Source organism: Elephantulus edwardii, unplaced genomic scaffold (genome assembly GCF_000299155.1).
Source record: "Elephantulus edwardii isolate Elephantulus edwardi_28Jun2011 unplaced genomic scaffold, EleEdw1.0 scaffold00175, whole genome shotgun sequence".
NCBI lineage: Eukaryota > Metazoa > Chordata > Mammalia > Macroscelidea > Macroscelididae > Elephantulus > Elephantulus edwardii.
Genome location: NW_006399925.1, coordinates 3,117,412 through 3,125,500, shown reverse-complemented (window position 1 = coordinate 3,125,500; position 8,089 = coordinate 3,117,412).

Sequence of the window (8,089 nt, the reverse complement as noted above, 5' to 3'; positions counted from 1 at the left end):
ATTGGGATGGGTGTGTCAGAGGCAATGAGATTGGCACAGGATAGAGCAGGGTTTAGGGCTGTTGTACATAGGGTCGCTATGAGTCGCAAACGACTCAACGGCACATAACAACAACTATGGTTAGTGATAGTGAATGTTTGGTAGTAATCTCTGAGAAGGTCAGAAGGTATGGGTATCAATCACAAGGTTACAGGTTATTCATGGAAAGAGCTAGAATCCTTCACATTGAAATTCTAATTTTATTACTTGAAACAAAATCTTCTTAGGCTTCATCTGTGCCTCTCATATGCTTTAAGAATATAGTCAACAGTTTTTTATAAGGCTAGAAAGACATAAAATCACCAATATAGTTCACCCCTAAAGAGTACTTTCAAGAATTGATGGACAATTTAAAGTGAAGTATTTGAGGTAGGATCCCATTAAAATAGGCAAGAATCTCCTTGATGCTGTGTCATGCTCTAAGAGCATCATGGCTATTATTTCATATCCTGTCTGAGCTCATGATTCTCTTATCTCCATAAAATGTCTAGTTCACGCCTGTGTCTCAGCCTCATCTGCCTGCTCAATGTTCATAATGTCTACAAAGTCTTTTAGACACTTCAGCTTCCTTAAATGCTGGTTCAGACTTCAGTGATACTTTTCCACAGTATATAAAATAGAAGAATATAAAATTGCCTAACATACTTATGATTATTAAATTCTTACAGCATCCTTCAACATAAGGGTAACTGTGATGAGGGTGCAGCCCTTAGGAAGTTGTGTTACTAACTCAAAGTGTCTGACAGTTTGAATCCAGTTGTCACCGAGGAAGAGAAAAAGGCTTCTCCCATTATGATTTAATGTCTCAGAAAATCCGATGGAAGGCTGTTATAAGTCAGAACTTAATCAGTTGTAGAGAATTCTTTGTATTAGTTCTCTTTATTTTGGTTTGTAGGTTAAATGTTGAATTGCTTGTTAAAAACTTGGCAGTGGTTTCAACCCTGGGGGAGGTAAATGTAAAGGGTCCAGGGGGAAAGATTCGGTAATGATGGGCAAGGTCCAATGGTGACTAATTTTATAAAACATAATTCATTAAAATGATTATAATGTGAATGAAGAATAGTGTGAAACACAATGTATGCATAGTTTGTAAGCAAACCAACAAAAAAAATATCAAAACAAACAATAACAAAGGTTGACAGTTTGAATTCTAGAGCTAATCCTTGGGAGAAATATTAGATAGTTCCCTTCTAGATTAAAAAAACTCAGGAAGGGCCTTTGTATTTAAAAGTTGGTTGTTATTATATTTTTCAGGAACATTCTTCTACGTGGTACAGCACTCTTCTGTTAATATGCTGTACTGAGATAAACTGGGGTTGCTGTGATGCTGAACCTTGTGCCATTGGGGTGTCAAATGCCATAACAGTTCCCCATGGTGGACAGTGTTTGGTGGAGCTTCCAGTTTAAGACTGGTTTGGAAGCAGGAGTGGCATCCACACCCTAAACAACATTACTCTGGAAACTTTATGAATTTTGATAGATGTCGATAGTTATGAAAAGTTTCAGGTCTTTTGTTCATAGGGTCACTATGAGTCATGCTCGACTCAATGGCAATCAACAACAACAAAAACAACTAGGATGTACAGCTTCAAAATTCATTGGAGGGGCAGCATTACTCAATTCACTGTGTAGCACTGACTTTGAGTTTGGTTTTATCATCTTATTTTTGAGATAAGAAAAACAAGGCTCATAAATTAAAAGAAATGTCTAAAACATAACACAACTTGAGGGGAAGAGATGAATTTCTGAATTTCTTCTGATTCACGTTAGGATCCTTGATGGGACAGTAAAGACCTCAGCTGCTAACCCAAAGGTTGGTAGTGCAAACCCTCAAGAAACCACATTGGAAAACAATGTGGCCATGTCCACAAAGATTATAACTTTGGAAATCCTAGGGAACAATTATATTCTATCATTTAGGATCACTATGAATTAGAAGAAAGATAATATCTTCCACCAAAACACTGTAATTTCTTTCCCACATTTTTTGTACTTGCCTGAGAAAATGAAATTCCTGCAGGGATTATTGTCCAGTTCACTAATTTCAGAGCTTGATTAAAGACTCTAATTATTGCACTTGTTTAAGTCTTTTCATTTCAAGGAGATAATGAGTTTAACCAGGTATTCTTGGATCATAAACTGTATTTTGATTCTTATATCTCTATACTTATAGTTTCATTTCTGTCTTCCACCATTTGTAACTTCTTCAGTGCCAATTCTTGGAACTCAACAAAGGTGTATTCATCTGCTTTTCTGTCTCCAGGGAATTCACTGAGTCTTCAATTTCGTTTACTTTTTTAGGAGAAGGTTTGTTTTGTTTTCTATAATGTTTGAATCTGACTGCTGAATCTTTGACATTATGAGGATTTCATCTTGGTCTGTATGAGGTAGTTTTTGTAGTGGTTGTATAAGTAGTTACTTGCTCTTTATTTTTATTATATCGGTCTCCTGGATGTAATTTTTTTTTTTTTTCAGCAAATCTCAGCTGCTGCAGCAGTGGCCTATGGCCGGCCATTGACACATTCTCGGCCAGTGTGGGAAGTATGAGCTCGACAGCAGCAGTCTTTAGGCATCGGTGGGAGGCCTGTAAGCAGCTCCCTCCTGGGCTAGGAGGCAGGGACAGGCAGCATCAGACAGCTCATGAGTGTCTCCTGGAAGCTGAAGTGTCCCTGGAGGTGAGGTGGATTCACTAATGGTCCAAAAGACACCTCTGTTACAGCTGGCTAGTCCTTGGAGGATAGCTGAAATACATGGGAGGAGAGTATATTAAAAAATGGCCTGCAGGGTGTTCCCTTCCCTGCTGGCTGGTTTGGGCAGCCTATAGGATGCTCGCCTCTCCACTCACTGGTTTCTGAAGACCCAGAAACTATTTCCTTTTTTTTGCCTTTTGCCTTTTTATTATTATTGTTATTAATTTTAATGAAAATTTACAGATATTTTGGATTTATATTCATTAATTGTTGCACTTTTCTCCCTGCCCACACCTCCCTCCCAATTTGTTCTTCTCTTTGAAAAGTAAAAGAAAAATTTTTTCATTGTTATACAATCCCTTCCCCCAAGTCCATTCCACTAAGCAACCTTCGTTCTGGATTTATGTCATGACAATAATACCTAATCATATACACCTTTTAAATTGTTCTCTCTTTCATCTTTTCAATGCAGTGTACATAATTTATCGCATCTTTCTCTGTTTCCCTCTCAACCTCTATGTCAGTTCCACTTTATAACATTGGCACCACGCAGTATTTGTCCTTTTGTGACTGAGATACTTCAATCACCATAGTGTCCTCCGGGGTCACCCATTCTGAATAATATTTCATTAGTTCCTTGTTTTTCAATGCAGCATAGTATTCCATTGTGTGAATATACCACAACTTCTCTATCCATTTGTTTGTTGATGGGCACTTAGGTTGTTTCCAACTCTTTGCTATTGTGAACAAAGCCGTGATAAACATGATTGTGTGTATATCTACTTGGGTGGCAGTTATGGTGTCTTTGGAGTATATTTTAAGTGGTGGAATTGCTGGGTCAAATGGTATTTCTATTTTCAATTTTTTGAGAAAGCGTCATTCTGCCTTCTATAGTGGCTGCACCATTTTACATTGCCACCAACAGTGAATAAGTGTTCCAGTTTCTCCACAACCTCTCCAGCATTTGTTGTTTGCTGTTCTTTTAAATTTTGCTATTCTTACTGTTTGTTGAGTTTTCTTCTTGCCCAAATTGGTAGCCATAGTAGTTGCTATTGTTCCAGTCAGAATCCACCCATATCTGACCCTCTGGCTGGTTTTCAGAGAAAGTTGTTAATTGCATCAGAGATTGCTCATATTTCTCCTGCAGAGCAGCTGGTGGATTTGAACTGCTTGAATCAGAACTATAGCACAGCCTCTTGCCACTAGACCTCCATAGTAGAGTACATAATAAGTATTAATTTTTAAGACCTTTATGTTTTTTTTAATTATTTTCATTTGTATATTAAGACTTTCAACATTAAGTAATGAAAGCTATAAAAATCAGCCATCTTCAGCTCCAATTCAAAGGTATGAGGTTTGAATCCACCATGTACTCTGTAAGAGAAAGATGGGCAATCTCTTCTTATGCAATTTACAGCCCCTGGAAATAGCAACTAATTGGGTATAACTTGAGTCAGAGTTGAAATGAAAGGAAATGTTATTTCTGCTTTCCTGATGCACAAACACAAACCAGAATACTTAGATTGCATGCTACGTTAATCCAACGATGCTTCTTTTCTTCCTCATCAATGAATGCTGTACTCCAGAAGCTGTGTAGTCTATATCAAATTAGAGTGTTTATAGTAATGACTTACAGTGTTCATTCATGTCTTTTATGCAGAATATAGTATGAGGTCATGTATATAATTGAAATGTGTCTTTGAAAGATAGAACACAGATTTTCATTTCCACTAACTTACATTTTTAATGTATTTAGTAGACAAAAACTTAATCTTTCTTTCTAGCCTCAAGTTATTTCACCTCTAAAATGGGATTTATTGAACGAACCCCTTCCCCCATTGAGTACCAGTACCTATTTCACACAGTTGTGAGGACTAAATGAATAACTTCATGAAAGGAATACAGCACAGTGCCCAAATTGTTGTAAACACTTGATAGATATTTTCTCTGACTCGCTCTATGTATATTGGCTATTAACAGTAATTCATTTCTGAAAGAGAATTAAGAGTTATTACTTTTAAAAACTGCATTCATTTTTCCTCTTAGCTCCATTAGCTTTAAAACATATTTTTGATAGTCAAAGAACACTAAAAGAACAGCCTTTTCTATCATTAAAATGGAAGATCAGAAGGAAACAACAAAATTCATGATAAGTTACATATATTGTAGAGTAAGGTAGATTATGTTTTTCTCTAGCTGAAAGAATACTTTTAAAAATGGCATACATTAGTGAATTAACGGGAAGACTAAAAAGAAAGAATAGGGTATCTCTATATACTTATTTTCATTTATCCCATTGGAAAATGAGATTTTCTAATATTTTACACAAATTGAAAAATTGTATGCTGAAAGAGAATTAATTAATTGATATATTAGGAATGTAACCTACTTTTAACTAATTGAGTTGCCCAATAAAAAATGTGCCAGGACTGAAGATTTAAATAATTGACACCAGCCTCACAGGTGTGTTTCAAATTTATACATTAACAAAGTGTTAAAGGCACACTTGAGTATTTAGGGTCACCCATAACTATTATTAATCCTTCACTTTGGGTTCTAGAGGGAAAGAACTATGTTTTATTAATCAGGTTTCTGCAGTGCCCAGTAGATTGACATATGATCTGTGTTCAATAAATAATATTTGCCATTTTTATTGTATTAACCAGATACTATCCTAACTACTTTATTATTTTTATTGAATATTCACTATACACATTAAAATTTACATATTATTATCCCATTTCATAGGCAAAAACTGAGGCCCAGAAAGAACATGGGTTTATGCAAAGGCACTGCTGTTGTTAGCCTAAAACACTGGCACAGTTTAGCCATTAGAGTTAGTTCTCTCTGGTCTCTAGCTGCCTTAACTTCAAATCATCATGGTCTTGCCAAACACCAACAGCTCTGGGGCTAGGATAAGAGATTAGTGCTTCCCCTACTGAACAACAAAACTTGAGCAAGACTTGTGATGGCAAGACTTAAAGGAGACTGAAGCAAGACCTTCATTAAAGTGAGACCTTGTTAGTGAAGAGATTGTGGCATTGTTGTGGAGAAACTGTGGCAAGATGTATCCTGAGGATTCCTAGAATTGGGCTGACCTCAGTTAAAGGTTTTTAGTGTTCTTGCTGGATACTTGAAGAAGAAGAAGTTGACTTATAACTACACGGAGGCAAATCTTGGCTGGGTGATTTGGATTTGACTGATGAACTAAAACTGGAGCCTGGTCTGATTAAGGAATTATGCCTTGAAATTATTGGACTAAAACCTGGAATTGTACTGTGAGATGTTATTTGCCTCCCTCACTCTCCAACTTCCTTCTATAATTTAACCCCATTTTTGGTACCATAAGTGTGAGTTTGTGAGTAAGCAATGAAGAAATGAACCTCTTGCTGTTGGTGTGGACCTGGCGGCACTGTGACTACTTTCTCAGCTGAGGCAGTGAGGGGTTGTGCTATTCTTATTCCCTCTGGCACTTTCAGATAGACACTCATGGCCTTGTGCCTTAATGTCCCATATTCTGGTCTTTAGATATAGACAGCTTTAAGCCTTAGCAGTAGTGAACAAAAATCTTTATCTGTTGACTTGATATCCTCAATTCTTGCTGGAATTGTGGAAAAATGCCCACAAATGCCCACAACTCTCAAAGTACTTGCAAATGCAAACACCCACACAACACTAGAGCACACACGTGTCTACACATACACACTAAGTCAAAGCTGTGTCACCTATTTTGCAGCCTCTCTCTACGAGATTGATTTGATGAAACAAGAAAATATGCGGAGGCCCTGTCTAGTATGAAGACTACCTGTGAGATACAATTTCCCTAAGATTTTGAAACTGTCTGGCATCTGCAGACTTAGAAAGCACTTATAGATATAATAAAACCAGCTCTGATTGTATCATGATGATTGCTGACATTTAGTGTCTGTCAGCCTAGAAAAAAGAAAGAAAGGAAAGGAAAGAGAAAGGCTTTGCCCCCTGCTAGGATTTCTCCAGCTGGTGAAGCTGGGGCTGTGGCTGACAAGGAAGAACCTCACAATGTTGTCTGCCTTAATGCTCCAGTAAATCCTTTCTGAGGCCAAGCATTTTTTGGGCCGCAGAGTTCTCATTTCCTCCTTCATCACACTGGTTCCTGCCTTCTTTCACACCTGACCCCTTTGACTGACAAACTGGAACAGTACCTGAGAACAAAAGGCTGTTATATAAAATCTAAGGCAGCATATTAATATTTCATTAGCATTTCTTTTCTTTGCGAGGCTGAGTGACAGCTCAGTCAAGATAGTGGAAAAGCTGATTTTAATTATTTTTTTTCAACCTGCATCGCTACTGTCAATGCCTCTTCCTGCTGTAAATCAGTCAGATGTTTTCCTTTATTATTACCATAAGGGCTCAGCAGTCTATAATTACGCTAAAGAATTTCTTATCTTTTATTTCTAAAGCTGATATTTTAAAGGGAGAGAGAAAGAGGGAGAGAGAGCCATAATTAACCTTGCAGCTGTTGGTAGTCTGCTCAAATCTAGAACTGTGGCGGGTCCCCCTCCTGTTTGCTAGGCTGCTTGGGAGAGACTGGCTACAATAATGATATGAGTCTTCAAAGCAGGGAAAGAAATGTATACAACACACTCCCTTTGGGAATGCTGTTCAGAATCCATTTTTAATACCAAAATGATTAAAGAGCAGGCTCGGAAAGGCATGGAGTACACATGCCTAAACCCACATGACCTACTGTTCCTAGGATTTATCAGTCTCTGGCTGCAGAAGAAAGATGCTTTATCAAGGCGCTCCTAGTCTACCCATTTGCAGCTCTGAGAAAAGGCAACGTGAGTCTTTCGCAAGGAGAAATAAACACTCCAAATCAATCTCTCTCTCTCTCTCTCCAGCAGATTGCATGACGGGGTGATTCCCCAGGAAATGAGTCTCCCTTCCCCCCTGAGAAGACAGAGAAGCGAGAGGGACCATTTCAGATGAGTGATGAAAAATATATAATCTAGCCACCCTGGAGGCATATAGCCTTGTCATTAGATATAAAAGGTTTCTTTCTGGGGATTGCATTAGCTTCCTGGTATTATGACTTACAAGGAGAGCAAAATGCAAATTGAGGGTTTTCATGATAATCGGTCTTTTCTATATTTCCCCAGAATTGAATCGGCCTCTGGCTGTCTCTTTGAGTTTTATTGTGTTGACAAGGTCTCAAACTGATTATTCCTGGAAATAAGGAAATAAATAGAAATCAAAATAGAACATGCAGCATATATCTAATGGAAATATTACTACTATCCAGACATTCAAAACGTTTAGTTTCATGTCCTCTTTGGAATGACCTTACCATCTGGGTAGTTGGGGTCTGGGTAAATGAAAGA